Source organism: Chiloscyllium punctatum, chromosome 50 (genome assembly GCF_047496795.1).
Source record: "Chiloscyllium punctatum isolate Juve2018m chromosome 50, sChiPun1.3, whole genome shotgun sequence".
Lineage (NCBI taxonomy): Eukaryota > Metazoa > Chordata > Chondrichthyes > Orectolobiformes > Hemiscylliidae > Chiloscyllium > Chiloscyllium punctatum.
The window spans coordinates 26,550,935-26,574,364 of NC_092788.1; the positions used below are offsets into that span (position 1 = coordinate 26,550,935).

Genomic DNA, 23,430 nt, shown 5'->3' on the forward strand with positions numbered 1-23,430 from the left:
GCTGGCCAGGTCCTAAAGGGTATAGCTGCTCAACTGAGTCTGCAGCGGGTGGTGAGGGAACCAACAAGAGGGAAAAACATACTTGATCTCATTGTTATGAATTGACCAGCGGCAGATACATCTGTCCATGACAGTATCAGTACGAGCGACCATCACACATTCCTTTTGGAGACAAAGTCTTGCCTTAAAGTTGAGAAAAACCTCCATTGTGTTGAGTGACACTATCACCGTTCTAAATGGGACAGACTTTGAAGAGATGTAGGATCTCAAACTGGATATCTCGGAGGCACTGTGGGACATCAACAGCAGCAGAACTGTACTCCAGCACAATCTGTAAAGCTAAGTGATCCTACGTCCAGTGGAACAGATCGGAGCTCTGCAGTTCTGCCACACCCAGTTGTGAACGGTGATGGACAATTAAACAACTCACTGGAGGAGGCATCACAGATATCCCCACCCTTACTGATGGAGGGGCCTCACACATCCATTCACCAGATAAGATGACAGCATTTGCAGCAATCTGCAGCCAGAAGTGCAAAGTGGGATGATCCATCTCAGCCTTCTCCAGTGGTTTCCAACATCACAGATGCGAGTTTTAAGCCAGTTCGATTCAGTCTGAATAACATCAAGAAATGGTTAAATAGTGCAAAGGCTATGGGCCCTGCCAATATTCTGGCAATAATACTGATGGTTTGTGCTCCAGAACTTGCCACCCACCAAGCCAAGTACCACTCCAGCACTGGCATCTATCGACAATGTGGAACATTGCCCAGGGATGTTCAACACAAAAACACAGGGCAACCCAACCCAGGCAATTTCCATCTATCAGTCCACACTCGACCAACAGTAAAGTGATGGAAGATGTCATCAACAGGGCTACCAAGCAGCAGCTGCTCAACAACAGCCAGCTGAGCGACACTCATTTTAGGCTCCACCAGGGCCACTCAGCTCCTGATTGTGTTACTGCCCTGATTCACAACCTGACAACTAACTGAATCCCAGAGGTGAGGTGAGGTTGACAGCCCAGTCCCACTCCAAGATCACTAATTCTAGCTGATTCTACCCTTGTCTCAGCTCATATACTGAAACTCTCATCCGTTGTGTGTTATCTCCAGACTTCATTATCCAAACATACTCAGGGCCAGCTTCCAACATTCAATCTCCCTGTAATCTCAAGAAAGTCTAAATCTCTGCTTGTTGATTCATCAAAAGGCTCCTAATTAGAATCAACAGCATACAGCCATAGAGATGTACAGCATGGAAACAGACCCTTCGGTCCAACCCGTCCATGCCGACCAGATACCCCAACCCAATCTAGTCTCACCTGCCAGCACCTGGCCAATATCCCTCAATTTAAAATTCTCACACTTGATTTAATTCCTGGCTGTCATAGTCCCTAACTCCCTGCACCACACACACTTTGAGACCTGGACAACCCATTTTCTTCGAGACTCCAAACCATTTGTTAATTCATTACTTCACCTGTGTGGCTGTTTCTACACTTGCTGAAGCAGCATGGTCTGAAATTCGCAGCCAAAACCTCACAGGTCTGCTTTCCACCTTTAAGACATCCCTCAAAACCTGCTTTTTGGCAATGCTTTGGCAATGACCTAATATCTCCATCTCTGGCCTTATGTCTAAAGTTCTCAATAGGATTTTTGTGAAATTATAAGCATGATAATAAAAATACAAACTGTTGAGAGGGGGAATGAGAGCAAGGGGGTGAGAAAAGGGGAGAGAGGGGTAAGTGAGAGAGGGGGAAGAGAGCATAAGAGGGGAAGGGAGAGAGAGGGTGAGAGAGAGATGGGTTGAGAGTGAGGAGGGGTGAGAGAGAGGGGCGAGGGGGTGAGAGAGAGGGGCGAGTGAGTGAGAGAGGGGCGAGCGAGAGCGCAAGACCGAGGGGGGCAAGAGGGGGGGCAAGAGAGAGAGAGAGGTGCAAATGAGTGGGAGGGAGGGGAAGGAAATGAGACAGAGAGTCTGAGAGCAAGAGAGCGCACGAGAAGGGGACGAGAGAGAGCGAGAGTGAGAGAGAGAGAGAAAGATAGATATCGAGGAGGCAAAGCTGATAGGGAGAGATAGAGGGCAATCCAGTGATAGAGGGATGAGAGAGAGAGGGATGCGAGGGAGAGAGAAGTCAGGTGAGAGAGAGAGTTTGGGTGGAGAGTGAATGAGGGGGTGAGAGAGAAAGAGAGGGTGAGAAAGAAAGAATGAGAGTGAGGGGGTGAGAGAGAGAGTCAGAGAGAGATGTCTCAGGGAGGACCAGTACAGCAGAGGTGAAAGCAGGTCCCTCACAAGATGATGTGAATGAAGCCTAGAATGTTGCTTTTCCTTCCCCAGCTCTGTGTCTATGTCCTGTCTTCCAGGTCTGAATACAGAAGGTCACTAACCCCTCCCTGTGCTGTTTACTGTGAGTCATCTTACCGGCTGCAGGATTTACTGAAGGCTCCAGACCTCCCTCTTCATGTCTCTCTGACTGATCAACCGTCTTTGATGTGGTTATGGACGAGACAAGAGTTAGGAATTCGGCTGAGACAGGAACATCCTGATGACCTACAGGAGACAGAGAAACAGACAAAATGGGAAATTAGACTGATGCAGTGAGGGTTACACATGAAGAATGGCACTGAGTCCCACAGAGATCTGGAAAATCCCAGTCTCCATCCCTGGCCTGTGCTACTGTGTCTCTCTGGAATGGAGGATGCTGTTGGCTCAGGATCTGGAGTAGCTGCAAGAGTGAGAGACACTGACAGAGGCAGTAATTAGACCCACACAGTGAGGGATACCACATGGAGAGAGACTGAGTGATATCACCAGAGTGCAGGAAGGTATCAGGATCACACAATGGTCATGATAAAAGGGTTGTGATTCATGGTGCACGGGGATCAGTACTCAGTGACAGGTGAGCTACGAGTGGGACAGGTGATGGCCTCGTGTTATTCTCACCCGACTGTTCATCCAGATGTTAATGCCGGTGTCCAGTATAACCATCTAACTGCTTAATATCCTTTTAGGATGGAAATCTGTTATAGGCAGCGGGTCTGGCCTACACATGATCCAGACCCAGAGTGATGGGGTTGACTCTAAACTGCTCTCTGTAATCATCCAGCAAGGCACTCAGCTCAAGGGCAGCTCGGGGTGGGCATGCGATGCTGGCCAGCCAGAGACAGCAACATCCCATGAGTGAATTAAACACAACACTGCTGGGAGCAGTGTCCTGGTCAACCATGTCGGTAAGCTTATGGACAGGACTTTAAACTGACAGAGAGGATGCAGGGCCAGGGTTCAGGTGAAAGGAGCTTTCCAAATCCAAACAGAAATGGCAATGTAGCTGAAGACAAGCAGAAAGGAACAGGGAGAGACAGAGTTTAACTGAAACTGCACATCAGTGACTTGGACTGTGACAAGAAATTGTGGAAAGAGTCAGTCGTAATGTTTTTTATTGGACTGGATAAAGTCTCTGCAATAAGGTGGATGGACTGGGGCACAGAGATAAATGAGATTTAGTGGTGACAGGGTGAACAAAAGGTGGAACATGAATATTTTATTGTACACCTTATTGAGGGGTGTCAGGGAGTTGAGGATTGGTGACCCTGACAGTAATGGTTAACAAAGGCATAACAGAGAAAGCATTTGGCCTCAGATGATGAAGCTGAATCAGTCCGAATGGAGATTCTGGGTAACACGTGTCAAAAACACAAGCAGGAGAACAGTTTAGAGGCTGCAAAACAGCATTTTATTGCTCATCCCTGTTCCACATTCCAATGTATTCCTGTGTAATACAAAGGCGCTGATAATTCTGGGAGACTTCAGTCTTTGTATAATCTGAGACAGTCACATCGGCAAAAGTGATGTTCTCCGAACTCCTCTTTGAATGTTTGTGTCAGTGTTTCTTTGAATAACACGTCGTGGAAACAGCCAGGGACGTGACTATCTCAGATCGACCGTTGGGTGATGACGCTGAGGGAAGGAGTAATGTCCCACTGAGATATCCTCTGGGAAATTGTAGTGTAGTGGAATTCAGCGAGATGATGGATTTTTAAAGTGACCATAAAGCACACCCAACAATCACAACCAAAGCCATTGACATGTGTTTGAGAGGGGAACTGACCAAGGTAAACAGGGGAAACAGTGAAGTGTATGGCTGGAAATGGACAGTGCAAAACATTTAGAGTCAGAGAGATGGACAGCACAGAAACAAGGCCTTCGGTGTCCAACTCATCCACGTCACCCACATATCCTAACATAATCTCGTCATATTTGCCAGCACTTGGCGCAAATCCCTCTCAACCCTTCCTGTTCGTATACCCATCCAGATGCCTGTTTAATACAGTAATTGTACCAGTCTCCACCACTTCATCTGGCAGGTCATTCCATACACACAACACCCTCCACATCAAAACGTTATCCCTTAGTTCCTTTTATATCTTTCCCCTCTCATCCTGAACCTAGGCCCTCCAGTTCTGGACTACCCCACCCCAGGGAAAAGACCTTGTCTGTTCAACCGAACCATGCCTCTCATAGCTTTATAAAGCTCCATATGGGTTACCCCTCGGCCTCAGACATTCCAGGGAAAACATCCCCAGCCCATTTAACTTTCGCTCAAATGCTCCAATCCTGTCAGCGTCTTTGCAAATCTTTTCTGAACCCTTTCAATTTATACAACATCATTCCGATAGGGAGGAGACTAGAATTGCACGCAATATGCCAAAACTGGCTTATCCAATGTCCTGTATAGCTACAACATGACCTCCCAACTCCTCTACTCAATGCACTGATTATTAAACACAAACATACCAAACTCCTTATTCACTATCCTATCAACCTACAATTCTCCTTTCAAGGAACAATGAACCTGCACTCCAAGGTCTCTTTGTTCAGAAACACTCCCTGGGACATTAACATTAAGTGGATCAGTCCTGCGAAGAGTTGCTTTCCCAAAATGCAGCACCTCCCATTTATCTAAATTAAACTCCATCTGCCACCCCTCAGCCCATTGGCCCATCAGTTCACCATCCCGTTGTAATGTGAAGTAACATTCTTCACTGTCCACTACCCCTCCAATTTTGGTGTCATCTGCAAACTTACTAACTATACCTGCTGTGTTCACATTCAAATCATTTATATCATTAATGGAAAGTAGTGGACGCAGCACCGATCCTTGTGGCACTCCAGTCGTCACAGGTCTCCAGTCTGAAAAAAACACCCTCCACAACCACCCTCTGTCTTCTACCTTCGTGCCAGTTCTGTATCCAAATAACTGGTTTTCCCTGTATTCGGTGAGATCTATCCTTGCTCTCCAATCTCCCATGTGGAAACATTTCGAACACCTTACTGAAGTCCAGATCACTCACATCCACCGCTCTGCCCTCATCAATCCTTTTGTTACTTCTTCAAAAAACTCAATATCTTGAGCCATGATTTCCCACGTACAAAGCAATGCTGACTATCCCCAATTAGACATTGCCTTTCTGAACACATGTAATTCCTGTCCCTCATGTATCCGTCTCTCAACGTGCCCACGACTGACGACAGGCGAACCAGTCTGTAGTTCCCTGGCTTGTCCTTACCACCCTTCTTAAACAGTGGCACCACGTTAGCCCAACCTCCAGTCTTCTGGCACCTCACCTGTGAATATCCATGATACAAATATCTCAGTAAGAGACCCAGCAATCACTTCTCTAGCTTCCCACAGAGATCGAGAGTACACCTGATAAGGTCCTGGGGATTTATCCACCTTTAACCATTTCAAGACATCCAGCACCTCCTCCTCTGTAATGTGGACATTTTACAAGATGACATCAACTCTTTCCCAATGCTACTTCTCAAACCATCATTCTATTCGATATCTTCCATGTCCTTCTCTACAGGAAATACTTGTTCAGTTCCTCCCCAATCTCCTGCAGCTCCACGTGCAGGCTGTCTTGATCATTGAGGGGCCCTATTCTCTCCCTAGTAACCCTTTTGTCCTTTTTGGATTTATAAAAACATTTTGGATTCTCCTTAAATCTATTTGCCAAAGCAATCTCATGTCCCCTTTTTGGCCTCCTGATTTCCCTCTATCCCTACACAACACTGCACTCACCCCCTCCCTGACTGATCCCTACCCAACACTGCAATCTCCCCCTCCCTGACTGATCCCAGCCAACACTGCAATCTCCCCCACGACTGATCCCAACCCAACCCTGCAATCTCCCCCTCCCTTACTGATCCCAGCCAACACTGCAATCTCCCCCACGACTGATCCCAACCCAACCCTGCAATCTCCCCCTCCCTTACTGATCCCTACCCAACACTGCAATCTCCCCCTCCCTTACTGATCCCTACCCAACACTGCAATCACCCCCTCCCTGACTGATCCCAACCCAACCCTGCAATCTCCCCCTCCCTTACTGATCCCTACCCAACACTGCAATCTCCCCCTCCCTGACTGATCCTTACCCAGCACTGCAATATCCCCCCCTGACTGATCCTTACCCAGCACTGCAATCACCCCCTCCCAAGGAAAAAAAAATAACTAGAGAGAAAATAGGATCCTTCAAGGACCAAAGTAGACGTGTGTGCAGAATCAGAGGAGTTATTTCCCCTCTGTGTTGACCTTGGAGAAGGACATGAAGGCTTGGGAACTTGGGCAAGTTAGTGATGATCTCTTGGTGTCAGACCATATCACAGGAGAGGATGTGTTGAATGTGTTAGAATGTATGAAGGTGGATAAATCTCCTGGACCTGACCAAACATATCCAACGGCACCTCAAGAGGTGAGGGAAGTTCTTGTGGAGTCCCTGCTGATCTTTTTGCCTCACCGTTAGCCACGGGTGAGGTCCCGGAAGACTGGAGGACAGCATATGTTGCGCCCTTATTCAAGAATGGCTGCAAAGATAAACCTGGGAACTATAGATCAGTAAACCTAACATCCGTGGTAAGTAAGTTACTTGAGAAGATGCTGAGAGATTAGATAGACATGCATTTGGAAATACAACATTTGATTGGGAGTAGTCAGCAAAGCCTTGTGCATGGGAGACCATGCCTCACAAATTTGTCAGCGTTCTTTATTGAAGTGATCAGGAAGTTTGACGAGGGCAGGCCAGTACGTGTAGACTCTACAGATTTCAGGAAGGCCTTTGATAAGGTTCCACATGGTACCTTGCTCTGGAAGGTTAGATCACATGGAATCCAGGGGGCGTTGGCAAGCTGGGTACACAATTGGCTTGATGGTAGGAAGCAGAGGGTAACAGTCAGACTGGAGGCCTGTGATTCGTGGTGTGCCTCAGCGGTCATAGAATCATAGAATCCCTCCTCTGTGGAAACAGGCCCTAAGGCCCAACAAGTCCACTGGCCCTCTGAAGAATATTTCACTCAAACCCATTCACCTACTTTATTACTCTGCATTTACCCCTGACTAATGCAACTTACTTACACATCCATGAACATTCTCGGCAATTGAGCATTGCCAATTTACTTGACCTGCAGATCTTTGGATTGTGGGAGGAAACCGGTGCATCCAGAGGAAATCCACTGGGGAGAATGTACAAACTCAGTTGGTGTGTCATGGTGGCTCAGTGGTTGGCACTGCTGCCTCACAGCGCCAGGTACCCAGGTTCGACCCCAGCCTCGGGTGACTGTGTGGAGTTTGCACATTCTCCCTGTGTCTGTGTGGGTTTCCTTTGGGTGCTCCGGTTTTCTCCCCATTCCAAAGATGCGCAGGTCAGATGAATTGGCCAGGCTAAATTGCCTATATTGCTAGGTGCATTTGTTAAGGGTAAATGTTGGGTAGGGAGAATGGCTCTGGGTGGGTTACTCTTCAGCAGGTCGGTGTGGTTTGTTGGGCCAAATGGTCTGTTTCCATACTGTAGGAAATCTAACCCTAACAGGATCTAACCCCCACAGAGCATCCTGTGAGGTTGGATTTGAACCCAGATCCGCGGTGCTGTGAGGCAGCAGTGCTAACCACTGAGCCATTGTGCCACGCAGCTGGTCAGTGCTAGACCCATGGCTGTTTGTTATCTATATCTATGATTTGGATGAGGATGTTTAAGGCATGATTAGAAAGTTTTCAGATTACACTAAAATAAGTGAGGAAGGTTCTCAGCAATTGCAACAGGACCTTGATCAGCTGGGGAATTGGGCTGAGAAATGGCAAATGGAGTTTAATACAGACAAGGGCGAGATCTTGCATTTTGGAAAGTAACATCAAGACAGGGGTTTCATGGTGAATGGTAGGGCCTGAAGGAGTGTCGTGGAACAGAGGGACCTTGGATTCCAGGAGCACGGCTCTCTGAACTCAGGGAGACAGGGCAGTGAAGGAGGCTTTTGGCACACTGGGCCCTTCACCAGTCAGGGCATGGAATATCGAAGTTGGGAAGGTCTGTTGTAGTTGTGCAGGATGTTGGTGAGGCCGCACTTGGAATATTGTGTTCAGTTTTACCCACCTTGCTATAGGAAGGATGTTATTGTACTAGAAAGAGGACAGAAAAAATTTACAAGGATGTTGCCAGAACTCAACTAGACAGATAAAGAGAGAGGTTGGACAAGCAAGGACATTTTCTTTCGTGTGTAGGAGACTGAGGGGTATCCTTATAGAGGTGTATAAGATCATGGGAGGCATGGATAGGGTGAATGCACTCAGTCTTTATCCAAGGCTTGGGGAATCAAGGATGAAAGGGCATCAGTTTAAGGAGAAAGGGGAAGATTAAAAGGGAACCTGAGGGACAATGCTTTTACCCAGGGGGTGGTACACATACGGAATGAACTACCAGTGCAAGTGGTCGAGGAGGATACATTTAAGAACAATTAAAATGCACTTGGACAAATACATGGAGAGGAACGTATTGGAAGGATTTGGTTCAAGTGCATGGAAACGGGGTTAGTGTAGATGGACCAGTTTGGGCCAAAGAGCCTGTCTCCATGCTGTAGAACTCTATGACTCTATGAGTATACCCAGGTGTCCCATAATACAGAAGCGACCAAAGCAATAGGATCACGAGCAGGGACAAATGTGAAACAGTCCTGCAGAATTTCACAGGAAGCCAGCCTGGCCTTGCAGTGAAGGGTTCCTGGTACAGGAGCTGTGGTGAGATGCCCAAAGAGAACTGGGGAAGGAAGCTGGAAAGCTCACTCCACTGCCGATAGCCTGGAGGACCCCCAGCTGGGATAAGGCAGCTGGGATCCGGTCACCCCAGGGAAACCTACAGGCTGTGACAGAGCTCGGTCTCCGACACAATGAGCAGGACAGAAGGTTGCAGGAACATGGGACTACTCCAGTTCCAATTGGGAAGAGCCCAATCCAGTGAAAGGAGGGTCTCTGGGGATGGGGAGGCAGCCTCAGGTTACATTGACAATCTGGAAGGACAGTGTATGAGCTCCAAGCAGCTGCATGGGTCCTGTACACCTACAACACGGAACAACACACATCAGGCCCTAGTAGGGGGTGTCAGGAGCAAATACAATCCCTAGGGAACTAGGACCCCTCCCAGAATGGGATAATGTGTGCCTTTGGGGTTCTACCTCCCCAGGGAGATACTGACAGGCTCCACACTGACACATCCACACCCGCTCACAGATGGGGACTCCCACTGCCTGTCTCCCAGGTAACTGCACCTTTTGCCCCCAGCCCTGACCCACAGACGGACCCAGATTCCATGAATCCTGTGGTTACCAAGAGTCAAACAGCTGATGGTCTCACTCCATACACAACAGCCGTTCCAGGCACCCAGCTGGTGGGCAGCACCAAAAAGGCCACTCTGTTTGATCCTGTCTCAAACCCAGATACATTTTTGGTTGAGACAGACCGACAGTCTGTCATACACGGACTGGATGCTGACAAACAAATTAAATTAATCACCATGTGACTTTGTCCACCAGGCCATTCAGCCCTCCCTGAGGGACAACAGTGAGGGGGGGGGGCATCCATTATGAAATGAAGGCAGCGGACCTCACTGCTCGAGAGAAGTCCCATCCCGGATTAGTGACAAACAGCGGAAATATTTGTTCCAGGAGAACACCCACACTAACATGTCTCACTGTCAGTTACAGCAGCTCACCAAGGGCTGGGTTAATGACAGCTGTAAGGACACTTTCGGTGGGGCACTGGGCTTGGTGCGAGGGATTCCAGTTATCCCAAGTGACAATGTTAGGATGGGGATCTTTGAAGTCGAAAGTATCGGAATTACATTAAAGAAGGTATTTAGATGGGTTATCATGATTCCATCCCACATGCTGTGGAGATAGAGGGGACATTGAAAAGGACCACACTTACGTAAATGTGAAGGATCAGGCCATACCATGGCATTCCCACCACCTGTCATTAACGAATTCGGCTCCTCTCACATCAAGCTGTGGTCCTAACCACACTCACCTTGATATATCTCGGGATACCGGTGGTTAGGATTGCAGGCTGTAACAGATGGGTACGATCATGGTGATTGTGAGAGGTAATTTCGGTTTGCAACTTTAAGATGTGCCTAGACCACAGACTGATCTATAATAAAAGATAAAACTTTTGCTTCTTTTCTAAAACATTAGACTTTTGCTTTCTTAAAACATTTTGTATACTCAAAAGTAGAATAGTTTAAAATAGTGCATGCAGTTTGTGAGCAGAGTAAAACAAGCAGGCCCTTGATTGATGAAACCATAAACACAGGCAGGGAAGGATGAGTCCTTGACTGATAAAGACTGCAGGACAGGGAAACGACTCGAGAGACATCTGCTACAGATTGATACAGAGACATCTGCTACAGCACAGACAGAGAAGAATAAGTCTTTGACTGATAAGACTACAGGGAGAGAAAAATAACACCTCTAGGGTCTGGAGGCATGAAGGGGAGGGTCTGAAGACATTTGTTGCAGACTTTGTGATAAGGATGCAAGTTGGAGAATAATGATGTTTTTAAGAATGTGAACCTCATGGCTCGTTAAGGGCCAGGAAGGGGAGGGTCTGGAGACATTTGTTGCAGACTTTGTGATAAGGATGCAAGTTGGAGAATAATGATGTTTTTAAGAATGTGAACCTCATGGCTCGTTAGAACCAAGGAGGGGAGGGACTTGTACTGTATATAATGAGAAACTTTGTAAGCCTCAGCGCGCCTTTTACTCAGAAGGGTGCCCATCTCTGCAAACTTGCTAATAAAGCTTTGTTTTCCTGAATTTGTCAAGAGCGATTATTAAGAAGCAATTTTCGTTTCTAACAGTGAATAATGCCTGGACACACCCCCAGGGACTGGAAGGTAGATGGAACTCCCCGGGTGATCACCTTAGTTTCATTCATTTGCAGTGTTTGAGTGTTCATGTCTGGGCCCAGTATTGATTGCCTGTCCGTAGCTGCTCGGGAGCTGCTTTTGGTGATGAGCTGCACATTGAACTGTTGCAGGTGATAGACCCACAATGTCCTTAGGAAGGGAATTCCGGGAGTTTGAGCCAGGAGGTCTCATTCACTTGCATTTATTCTGCTCACCGGATGTTGGCTATGCATCACAATTCTGTATGGATTCTCAGAACGGAATATGTTTTGTCAAAACAGTTTGGAGAGCCACAGTCACTTGGTGGTGAGCACTGTCACCTCACAGTGCCAGAGACCTGGGTTTGATTCCACTCCTGAGCGACTGTCTGTGTGGAGTTTGTACATTCTCCCTCCATCTGTATGGGTTTTCTCCCACTGTTCAATGGTGGGCATTTTTGACAGATTGCCCGTAGTGCCGAGGGATATTCCGGTTAGCTGGAATAGCCATGGGGAATGTACGGTTTCACAGATATCATCAGGGGATAGATCTGAGTTGGATTCTCTTCAGAGGTTCATTGTGGAGTCGATGGGCTGAAGGGCCTGTTTCTGCTCTGTAGGGATTCTATGGTATCACTTATCAGCCATATGACAATCGGTTTGACCAATGTACAAAATGGTTTTCGCTCAAACAGCAGGCTACTCTGACAACAAACATAACCAGCTTTTAAAATTAGGTTTGTAATTCATTGTATAAGCTTCTTTCTATTCAAAAGACTGGGTGGGGGAGGGGGAATGGGTGAAATGTTCCTGCCTCCTTGCTAAAACACAGATAGACAGCTAAGAGATGCTGGGTATATTGGACAAGTTATACTCCCAAATCACAAAAGCCAGACAGCAGCCAGATGGTTATCCCATCAGCATAATGTAAAAGGCAACAGTTCCCCTGGGCAGACATATCCCTAATAACGTCTCCACTAAACAAAGGAGGGCCCAAACAGGAAGGTACCGGGTCCTGCTACACAAAGAAACTAACAGGAACAAGCCATCCAAATGATTAGCAACGCTTCAAACTATTAACTGATTCTCCGAATTGGCCAGAAGTATAGAAAGTTCTGGGGAACCATCCAGAAATGAACAAAACCAGGGATCACCTGCAGACTGATCTCTTGAATTTTCTGGAGGCTTTCTGAGGTGACCAACATGGCAAGGGACCGAGACCAGCTCACCATCCAGAGAGAGGGAGAGAGAGAGGGAGAGAGAGACAAGCTGAAGGAAACCTCAGGAGCATGGGAGAGAGGGAGTGTGAAAAACCATTGAGAGAGAGAGAGCTGGAACCAACTGGAATACTGAGTGTCACCCCTTCAGTCTGTCCATGCTTTAATGCCTGTTTGTCTCAGTCTGACTTCCCCTTCTCTCTTTGTCCTTCTCTCTCCCTGTCTGTCTCTTTCTCTCAATCTGCCTTTCTCTCACACCCTCCCTCTCACTGTCTGTCTCTTCCCCATCTTTCTCTCATCCCCCTTCTCCATCCCCACTCACTCTACCTCTCTCTCTTTTTCTCACCCTCCCTTTCTCTTTTTCTTTATTTCAGACCTGAAAGTGCTCACCCAATTTTGACCCCGCTAAAAACATTTGCCCCTCATTTTTTACTCTCCTCCCAAATTTATTCCCTTCCCCAAATACCTTCCCTCCCAAATACCTACCTTACCAACTGTGCCCCCCTCAAATATTTTGCTGCCCCCAACATTGCTGTGAGCCCCCCTCCCCGGGGCAGAGGGAGTTGAGTGGAAAAGTGTGGAGCTGGAAAATCCCAGCAGGTCAGGCCTGACCCATCGACTCTCCTGGCTGACCTGCTGTGCTTCCCCAGCTCCACACTTTGTAACTCTGACTCTCCAGCATCTGCAGTCCTCACTTTCTCACACAGGTAAATGAGTCTGGGTTGACTGACTCGCCTGAGACGATTTTAATGTACAGCAAGATCCCAGTCCGAGAATTACAGAAGGTTTACATCACAGATGGAGTCCTTTCTGCCCATCATACCCCCTCACCCATTAAATGATCCTGGACCGGTTCAGGATCCTCAGGATTGGCCCCTGAATGGCCTCATTGACTATCCTTCCTGTGGAGACCTCTTCACAACCCTGTCTCAGATTTTGCATCACATGTTATCCCTCCCTCCATCTCTCTCTGACAACAGCCCCTCCTTTCTCCAGCAACCCCAAAACTCCATCAAACCCTCCCCCTGTCTCTGGCTGTCCCACTCTCTCCTTGTCTCCCAGTCTCCCCCTTTCCCATGCAGACTCACAGCCCCTGGGCTGGAGGACATAGTGCAGAGACTAACTCACCTTTTGACTGACTGCAGTAATGCACAACAAGATCCCACTCTGAAACCATCGCCAAGTACACACACTGTCCTTCTCCCCCCATATATGCCCTTCTCACTCTCTCTCTCTCTCCCTGTCTCTCTCACTCTGTCCTTTTCTCACTCCCCGTCCCTGACTCTCACTGCCCATTTCTCTCTCTCCACTTTCTCCATCTCCACTCTCTCCATGTCTCTCTCTCTTTTTTTCACTCTCCCTTTCTCTTTCTCTTTTTCTCTATTTCAGACTCACTCAGAAAAGTACTTCATGTTCCACCCCACAGTGGGGGTAAAACCTGGGAGAGACCAGGCACTGAGGCAAGCTCTTCCCAATGCCCCTTCCCCCAGTCACTGGGACAGAGCAGAGGGGTCCAGGGAGAAAGAGGGAGAGCAATCACACGAGAGAAAGAGAGATGGATGGACAGACAGTGAGAGGGAGGGAGAGAACAAGAGAAAGACAGGCAGGCGGGGGGGGGGGGGGGGTAGAGGAAGTGAGAAGAACTGAGAGAGAGCAGACAGAGACAGAGAGAGAGAGAGAGAGTGAAACTCCAGGAAGAGAAATACAATGTCAGACAGATACAAGGAGAAAATGGGAGGAGAAAGACAGGGAGAGTTCAGGCAGACAGCAAGACAGAAATCCCAGGGAGAGATATAGGACAGAGAGAGAGAGGAGTTACAACAGCAGAGAGATAGAGCTGAGAGAGTGGGGTGGTAGTGGGGGCTATGATGTTGCTAGAGTGATGTACAGACAGGAATAGCAAGATCCCACAGAGCTGAGAGACAGATGCAGAGAGAGATGAGCAAGGTGTTAGTTTTGTGAAAGACTGAATGATTAAGCATTCCTGAAAAACCAGGTGAGGTGACAAAGGGGGAAGGGAATCTACTGGGAAATGTAAACAGGACAGAGATGTGAAGGATGTTGAAAGATAGGGATTGAAGGAAAGATGTGGGAGAGAGAACTGGGAAAAACAAAAACAGACATGAGAGCTGCAGAGAGAGAGGGAAGGAGTGAAATCTGTGGGATCAGATCCCTCTCTAGCATTATGCTCCTTTGTCTCTCCCCGTTCCCACAGACGGCCTGAATCCCACAATTTGTGTGTGTGTGTGTGTGTGTGTGTGTGTGTATGTGTGTGTGTGTGTATGTGTGTGTGTGTGTGTGTGTGTGTGTGTGTATGTGTGTGTGTGTGTGTGTATGTGTATGTGTGTGTGTGTGTGTGTGTGTGTATGTGTGTGTGTGTGTGTGTGTGCTCTCGTCTGATAATTCCTTATCACAGAATAATTTGATTCTCTGTCTCTGTACTGTCCAGGTTTCAGCTCCCAAATCAATACTAAATCATTCACGATTCTATTGAATAGTAGAGCAGGCTCGAGGGGCAGAATGGTCTCCTCCTGTTCCTATTTCAGATGGTCTTATGTCCTTAACACTACCTCCCAGCTCTTGGTCCCCACACTGGAGGTTATGACTCCACAAGGCCCTGATCTGTAGAGGGCTGCACTCTTCCGTGAGTCTCGGAGGGAACCAGTCTGATTTGGATTGGAGTTCCAGCCTCTCAGTGAGAAGTGAAATCTCCTCGAGGTTCCCCTCAGTCTCTCACTGTAAGGTGGAGCAGGCCAGTCTCGGGGAAGCAAACAGCAGGCCAGGTCTGCCCTGTCCTCCAGCTCCATTTCAGAAGGCCACATGGAAGGGGCTTGGTTCCTTCATCAGCTTCCCGTGCTCTCCCTTCTGGGTTAGGGTGGGGGCCGAATGGCCTTGCTTCTGGCTCCTATTGAGGTGCAGGCTGGCAATGATTGGGTTATACACGGCATGCCCCTGGAGTGAGGTTGGTTAGCTCAGTTGGCTGGTCAGTTAGCTTACCACACTAGCTAAAGTTACTCTGAAGGACTCTCCTTCACAACCTCTCCCCTCAGTTGGGCCATAGTGACCCTCTGATTAAATCCCCACCAGACCCCACTCTGTAATGAGGAGCTGTCCCATGGTCTGGTAAGACTACGGTGACATTACATTGGTTTGTACCTGGAGCACTGTGTGCAGGACTAGTCACTGCATTGCCAGAGGGATGTTAGTGTGTGGGGAAGGTTTACTGGATGAATCCCCACTGGAATGAACAGCACTCTCCCCCAGTTAAGCCACCCTGACAGGTTTTGTGTCATTGGAGACACAAGGACCAATTCACCTGAAACAGCAGCTGGATTTTATATTCATGGGCACCTGATAAGATTGGCTAGTTTACACACACACACACACACACACACACACACTCTCTCTCTCTCTCTCTCTCTCTCTCTCTCTCTCTCTCTCTCGCACAGGCACTCACTCTCTCAAACATACACACACTCTCACTCCCTCAAACACATGCACACACACTCTCTCACAAACACACACTCAGACAGACACGTACAAAAACACATAATCCCTCTCTCTCACACACAGACACACAGAGATACACACACATGCACTCTCTCTCACACACACAGACAGACACTCGCTATCTGTGTCTCTCTCTCACAGAGATAAGCACACAAAACCACGGTTACTGTACAAACGTGGAGGGTACAAACGTGGAGGAAGGTTCAATGGAGAGATCACTTTCCAAGGACTGAACCCTGATCTCGCATGATTACTGCTCTAGGGAGACAGACAGCAACTGAAAATGACTTGTTGGATCTTCCTGTGCACCGCATCTTGCATCGATAGCATTGGTCTGTTTGGGTGCCTGCTTTTCTAGAGAGTCGCCAAGCATCAAGTGACCATACATTGACAATAGTTTTTTTTCCCCTATCCATGTTTAAGGCACCTGGTGATGTTATTTTTCACTTATTGTTTAAAAAGATCTGAATCTTTTAAAATGGACGTGGCCTCCATCACAAACCATTTCCACAAGCCACGCTGACCATCCCTAATCAATCATTGCCTTTCCAAATGCATGTAAATTGTCTCTCAGAATGCCCTCCAACAGCTTACCCACCACTGCCATCAGGCTCACAGCTCCATAGTTCAATGGCTGTTCCTTGGAGCCTTACTTCAATAATGGCCCATCATTAACCACCCTCCAGTCTTCAGGCACCTCACACGTTGCCACTGATCGGTCCATCTGACAAGGCCATCTCCATCCTTCTGTAATCTAAGGCTATCATCCTCAGTATTTATCACCCCACCAATCTTCATATCATTCATGGACCCAATGATTAACCCTCCACCATTCAAATCTAAATCTTTTCTATCAACTACATCAGCAAGACCCCAACAGTGAGACATGAACAGACAGAGATTTCTAATTGGGCCATCACTGTCTGCTTCCTGCCACTCAGCATTCTGCGCCAAATTCCTTGGATCTTGAGTTTTTATGTTCACTATCAGTTTCCAGTATGGATCCTGATAAAAGCCTTACTGACCTCCAAGCAGGCCACAGGAAAGTATTGCCCTTATTTACACACGGGGTCACCTCCTTAAAAAGTGCAATCCCATTGGTCAGACCTGACCCCTCCTTAACACAACCATTCTGACTGGTCTTCATGAACTCCAGTCTCTTTAAATGCTGATTAATTCTCTCTCCCAAAATTGCTTCCAACAGACGTCCCACCCACGATATTAGCCTGACTGGCCTGTAGCTGCCTGATATATCTCATGCTCCTTCTTGAATAACAGTACCACCTGGTCAGTCCGACGACACCTCTCCTGTGGCCAGAGGGGATTTGAAAATGTTTGCAAGTGTACCTGCTCCTTCCTCCATCACCTCATTCGGTAAACTGAGATACATTTCCACCGTCTTTGGAGATTTATTGGGTTGGAAGAAGGCCAGACCACTCAGAACCATCTCTCTCTATATATATGCTAATTCATTTAATTGTATCAAGGAGCATCTTCACAATTTCATATCAACCCTGTCCCAATGAGCATTGACAAAATGAATCCATTCACTGTAGCCTCTGGGTCCATGCACAAATTCTCACTGTGTTCCACAACTTACTCTTTCTGTCATTATCAATTCACCCTTAATGTCACTGTAAGGTACTTTCAGATTTTTATTTCCTCTCTTAGCACTCCTCTCTCCCAGGCAATTCGCCTGCGATACGATTTGGAGGAGTGTGGATTAGCATTGGGAAGCTCAGAAATAAGGAACACCCGACTGTGCTGAGTGTGGGGCAGTGGGATTCATTTGGGATGAGCACATGGAAGCTGAGGAATAAACCTCAGTCCTGCAGCATGAAAATATACAATTGAGCTGACAGGTCAGTCACACGAAACGAAAACTTGATCCCTGGGAACAGAGGGTGGTAACCAAATGAAGGCGGTCTGTTTGAACACAGCCTCTGGAATCTGAACGTGGGAATCATTGCTGAGCAGGGTTTGTAGGAAGCAGAGGCAGAAATATACTGAACAATTTCAGATATTCCTCTTAGACCACAAGACATGGGAGCAGAAATTAGGCCATTCAGCCCATCTGATAGTGTGGCACTCACTCAGTCCTGCCTCTCTTACAATGCAGGTATCCCCCAGACTGATGGGCTGACAGTGCAGCACTCCCTCAGTCATGATCCTCTGACAGTGCAGCACTCCCTCAGTACTGACTCTTTGACACTGCAGCACTCCCTCAGTACTGACCCTCTGACAGTGCAGCACTCCCTCAGTACTGACTCTCTGACACTGCAGCACTCCCTCAGTGCTGTCTCTCTGACAGTGCAGCACTCCCTCAGTACTGACCATCTCACAGTGCAGCACTTCCTCAGTACTGACCCTCTGACAGTGCAGCACTCCCTCAGTACTGACCCTCTGACAGTGCAGCACTCCCTCAGTACTGACCATCTCACAGTGCAGCACTTCCTCAGTACTGACCTTCTCACAGTGCAGCACTGCCCCCAGATTGACCATCTGACATTGCAGCAATCCCCCATTACTGACCCCCCTGATAGCGCAGCACTCCCTCAGTAGTATCCTCTGACAGTGCAGCATTTCCACAGTACTGACCTTCCGACAGTATGGCACACCTGCAGTGCTGACTCTCTGACAGTGCAGCCCTCCCTCAGAACTGACCTTCTGACAGTGCAGCACTGCCTCAGTACTGACCCCCTGACAGTGCATATCTCCTACAGTACAGACCCTCCGACATTGCAGCACTCCCTCAGTAATGACCCTCTGACAGTGCAGCACTCCCTCAGTACTGATCCTCTGACAGTGCAGCACTCCCTCAGTACTGACCCACTGACAATGAAGCACTCCCTCCGTACTGACCCTCTGACATTGCAGCACTACCTCAGTCCTGACCCTCTGACAGTGCGGCCCTCCCTCAGAACTGACCCTCCGACAGTGCGGCACTCCCGCAATACTGAGCCTCTGACAGTGCAGCGCTCCCTCAGTACTGATACTCTGACAGTGCAGCACTCCCTCAGTACTGACCCTCTGACAGTGCAGCACTCCCTCAGTACTGACCCTCTGACAGTGCAGCACTCCCTCAGTACTGACCCTCTGACAGTGCAGCACTCCCTCCGTACTGACCCTCTGACAGTGCAGCACTCCCTCAGTACTGACCCTCTGACAGTGCAGCACTCCCTCAGTACTGACCCTCTGACAGTGCAGCACTCCCTCAGTACAGACCCTCCGACATTGCAGCACTCCCTCAGTAATGACCCTCTGACAGTGCCGCACTCCCTCAGTACTGATACTCTGACAGTGCAGCACTCCCTCAGTACTGACCCTCTGACAATGAAGCACTCCCTCCGTACTGACCCTCTGACATTGTAACACTACCTCAGTCCTGACCCTCTGACAGTGCGGCCCTCCCTCAGAACTGACCCTCCGACAGTGCGGCACTCCCGCAATACTGAGCCTCTGACAGTGCAGCGCTCCCTCAGTACTGATACTCTGACAGTGCAGCGCTCCCTCAGTACTGATACTCTGACAGTGCAGCACTCCCTCAGTACTGACCCTCTGACAGTGCAGCACTCCCTCAGTACTGACCCTCTGACAGTGCAGCACTCCCTCAGTACTGACCCTCTGACAGTGTGGCACTCCCTCAGTTCTGACCCTCTGACAGTGTGGCACTCCCTCCGTACTGAGCCTCTGGCAGTGCAACTCTCCCTCAATACTGTTCCTATGACACTGCAGCACTCCCTCAGTACTGACCCTCTGACAGTGCAGCACTCCCTCAGTACTGACTCTCTGACAGTGCAGCACTCCCTCAGTACTGACTCTCTGACACTGCAGCACTCCCTCAGTACTGGCCCTCTGACAGTGCAGCACTCCCTCAGTACTGACCCTCTGACAGTGCAGCACTCCCTCAGTACTGACTCTCTGACACTGCAGCACTCCCTCAGTACTGGCCCTCTGACAGTGCAGCACTCCCTCAGTACTGACCCTCTGACAGTGCAGCACTCCCTCAGTACTGGCCCTCTGACAGTGCAGCACTCCCTCAGTACTGATCCTCTGACAGTGCAGCACTCCCTCAGTACTGACCCTCTGACAGTGCAGCACTCGCTCAGTACTGACCCTCTGACAGTGCAGCACTCCCTCAGTACTGGCCCTCTGACAGTGCAGCACTCCCTCAGTACTGACCCTCTGACAGTGCAGCACTCCCTCAGTACTGGCCCTCTGACAGTGCAGCACTCCCTCAGTACTGACCCTCTGACAGTGCAGCACTCCCTCAGTACTGACTCTCTGACACTGCAGCTCTCCCACAGTGCTGTCTCTCTGACACTGCAGCACTCCCTCAGTACTGACCCTCTGACTGTGCAGCACTCCCTCAGTACTGACTCTCTGACACTGCAGCACTCCCTCAGTACTGACCTTCTCACAGTGCAGCACTGCCCCCAGATTGACCCTCTGACATTGCAGCAATCCCCCATTACTGACCCCCCCTGATAGCGCAGCACTCCCTCAGTCGTATCCTCTGACAGTGCAGCATTTCCACAGTACTGACCTTCCGACAGTATGGCACACCTGCAGTGCTGACTCTCTGACAGTGCAGCCCTCCCTCAGAACTGACCTTCTGACAGTGCAGCACTGCCTCAGTACTGACCCTCTGACAGTGCAGCACTCCCTCCGTACTGACCCTCTGACATTGCAGCACTCCCTCAGTCCTGACCCTCTGACAGTGCAGCACTCCCTCAGTACTGACCCTCTGACAGTGCAGCACTATCTCAGTACTGACACTCTGACAGTGAAGCATTCCCTCAGTACTGACCCTCTGACAGTGCAGCGCTCCCTCAGTTCTGACCCTCTGACAGTGTGGCACTCCCTCAGTTCTGACCCTCTGACAGTGTGGCACTCCCTCAGTACTGACCCTCTGACAGTGTGACTCTCCCTCAATACTGTTCCTATGACACTGCAGCATTCCCTCTGTACTGACCCTCTGACAGTGAGGCATTGCATGTATACTGACCCTCCCACAGTGTGGGCACCTTCATACTGACTTTCAGACAATGCGGCACATTCTCTGATCATTCAGTACTCCCTCAGAACTGACCCTCTGACACTGCAACAGCCCCTTGGCCCTGCGCCCCTGACGGTGCAGCACTCCCTCAGTACTGACCCTCTGACAGTGCAGCACACCTTCAGCACTGCTCCTTTGACACTGCAGCACACCCTCAGAAATGACGCCCTGACACAACAGCATTCCCTCAGTACTGACACTCTGACACTGCAGCACTCTCTTTGCACTGACATTTCTACAATGTGGCATTCCCTCAGTACTGACCCTCCGACAATGCAGCCCTACCTCAATACCGATGCGCTTACAGTGCAGCACTCCCTCGATACCGACCCTCCGATAACGTGGCATTTTTTTAGTACTGACTCTCCGACAGAGCAGAACTCCCTCAGTACTGACCCTTTGGCAGTGCAGCTCTCCCTCAGTACTGACCCTCTGAAACAACACTCCCTCAGAACTGACACACTGACCGTGTAGCGCTCCCTCAGTAATGACCCTTTGAGTGTGCATCACTCTCTCAGTACTGACCCTCTGGCAATGCAGAAATCACTCAGTACTGACTGTCCGACACATAGTGTGGTGCTCCCTCAGTACTGACCCCCTCACAGTGCGGTGATCCCTCAGTACTGATCCTCTCACAGCGCAGTGATCCCTCAGTACTAATCCCCTCAGAGTGTGGTGCTCCCTCAGTACTGACCCCCTCACATCGCGCTGATCCCTCAGTACTAATCCCCTCAGAGTGTGGTGCTCCCTCAGTATTGACCCCCTCACAGCGCGGTGGTCCCTCAGTACTAATCCCGTCAGAGTGAGGTGCTCCCTCAGTACTGACCCCCTCACATCGCGGTGATCCCTCAGTACTGACCCCCTCGCAGTGCGGTGATCCCTCAGTACTGACCCCCTCACAGCGCGGTGATCCCTCAGTACTGACCCCCTCACAGCGCGGTGATCCCTCAGTACTAATCCCCCTCCGAGTGCAGTGCTCCCTCAGTTCAAACCCTTTCACAGTGCAGCGCTCCCTCAGTAGTAACCCTCCCACAGTGCGACACTCTGACAGCATGGTCATCCATTAGTACTGACCGTCAGAGAGTGCGCACTTCATCATTACTGACCCTCTCACTGAACAGCAATCCCTCCGTCCTGACTCACTGACAATGCAGCACTCCCTCCATACTTACCCTCTGACAATGCAGCACTACCTCCACACTGATCCTCTGTCAATACAGCACTCCCTCCACACTGACCCTCTGACAATGCTGCACTCCCTCCACACTGATCCTCTGATAATGCTGCACTCCCTCCACACTGATCCTCTGACAATGCTGCACTCCCTCCACACTGACCCTCTGACAATGCAGCACTCCCTCCACACTGATCCTCTGATAATGCTGCACTCCCTCCACACTGACCCTCTGACAATGCTGCACTCCCTCCACACTGATCCTCTGACAATGCTGCACTCCCTCCACACTGATCCTCTGATAATGCTGCACTGCCTCCACACTGACCCTCTGACAATGCTGCACTCCCTCCACACTGACCCTCTGACAATGCTGCACTCCCTGCACACTGACCCTCTGACAATGCTGCACTCCCTCCATACTGATCCTCTGTCAATACAGCACTCCCTCCACACTGATCCTCTGACAATGCTGCACTCCCTCCACACTGACCCTCTGACAATGCAGCACTCCCTCCACACTGACCCTCTGACAATGCAGCACTCCCTCCACACTGATCCTCTGACAATGCTGCACTCCCTCCACACTGATCCTCTGTCAATACAGCCCTCCTTTCACACTGACCCTCTGACAATGCTGCACTCCCTCCACACTGATCCTCTGTCAATACAGCCCTCCTTTCACACTGACCCTCTGACAATGCTGCACTCCCTCCATACTGATCCTCTGTCAATACAGCACTCCCTCCACACTGACCCTCTGACAATGCTGCACTCCCTCCACACTGATCCTCTGACAATGCTGCACTCCCTCCACACTGATCCTCTGATAGTGATGCACTCACTCAGTACTGACTCTCTGACAGTGTGGAAGTTGCCCTATACTGACCCTCCGACAGTGTGGCCCAATCTCAGGACAAAACCTCTGACAGTACAGCACTCCATCATAACTGATACTCTGACAGTACAGCACTGCCTCAGTACTGACTCATTGACAGTGTCGCACTCCCTCAGTACTGACTCATTGATAGTGAAGCACTCCCTCAGTACTGACCCTCAGGCTCGGTCCTGCTCCTCTGACAGTCCAGCAGTGCCTCAGTACTGACCCTCTGACAGTGTAGCACTCTCTCTGTACTGACCCTCTGACAGCGGAGCACTCTCTCTGTACTGACCCTCTGACAGCGGAGCACTCTCTCTGTACTGACCCTCTGACAGTATGGTGCTCCCTCAGTACTGACCCTCTGTAATTTTCGACCCACCC

At 49.4% G+C, this 23,430-nt stretch overlaps 1 long non-coding RNA gene across 3 annotated transcripts in view; it reads right to left on the bottom strand.

Moving 5' to 3' along the window:
* Positions 1-23,430, bottom strand: part of LOC140470070 (uncharacterized) — an 87,827-nt gene that overhangs the window by 63,625 nt on the left and 772 nt on the right. For all 3 annotated transcript variants that reach the window (XR_011956337.1, XR_011956336.1, XR_011956338.1), the window contains exon 2: positions 2,422-2,550. This is a non-coding gene — a long non-coding RNA (uncharacterized lncRNA). The remainder of the gene's footprint in view (positions 1-2,421; positions 2,551-23,430) is intronic.